Here is a 796-nt window from a genome sequence, read left to right on the forward strand (position 1 = left end):
CTGTGCCACGGCAGGTCTCTAATCCTCACGGTTGGAGCAGAGTGGGGGCCTGGGGCTGGTCCTAGGTGGGGTGGGGGGCACGCATGGGCGTCTCGCCTTTGGCTCTGCAGCAGTGGGGCATCCTGGGGGTCCCCTGTTGCATGCAGGCAGGTGCATCCTGGCAGAGGGAGGGATGGAAAGAGGGATGGAGGAAGGGATGAGGAGCTGGGGGTCTGCACAAAGACGCCCCCAGGCAGGTGCATCCCCATGGAGGGAGGGAGGGAAGGCTGGAGGGATGGATGGAAGGCTGAAGGGGGGGATGGAGGGATGGAAAGAGGGATGGAGGGATGGAGGAAGGAGGGATGGAGGAAGGGATGAGAAGCTGGAGGTCTGCACAAAGACCCCCCCTGGGCAGGTGCATCCCCACGGTGGGATGAATGGAGGGAGGGAAGGATGGAGGGATGGATGGAGGGACGGAAGAATGGAGGGATGGAAGGAGGGATGGAGGGAGGGAGAGATGGATGGATGGATGGAGGGAGGGCGCGCTGGGGACCCGGGGGTCCACAGACAGCCCCCCGTCCCGGTCCCCTGCCCCTGCGGAAGGGCGGTGGAAGGGCGCCCGCGGCTGCGCTGCCCTCCGCGGTGCGCGGCTCCGGGGCCCGGCGGAGGGGCGGGGAGGGCAGGGGCGGGGAGGGGCCGGGCGGTACCGCCGGCTCTGCCCCCTCTCCGCCGCCGGGGCTCGGGGAGCGCAGCCGCCCCTCGCCGCGCCCCCCGCTCCCCGCCCCGGCAGCCAGAGCTCGGCACAAGCCGCGGGAGC

The sequence above is a fragment of the Falco naumanni genome, chromosome 19 (assembly GCF_017639655.2).
Source record: "Falco naumanni isolate bFalNau1 chromosome 19, bFalNau1.pat, whole genome shotgun sequence".
Classification (NCBI taxonomy): domain Eukaryota; kingdom Metazoa; phylum Chordata; class Aves; order Falconiformes; family Falconidae; genus Falco; species Falco naumanni.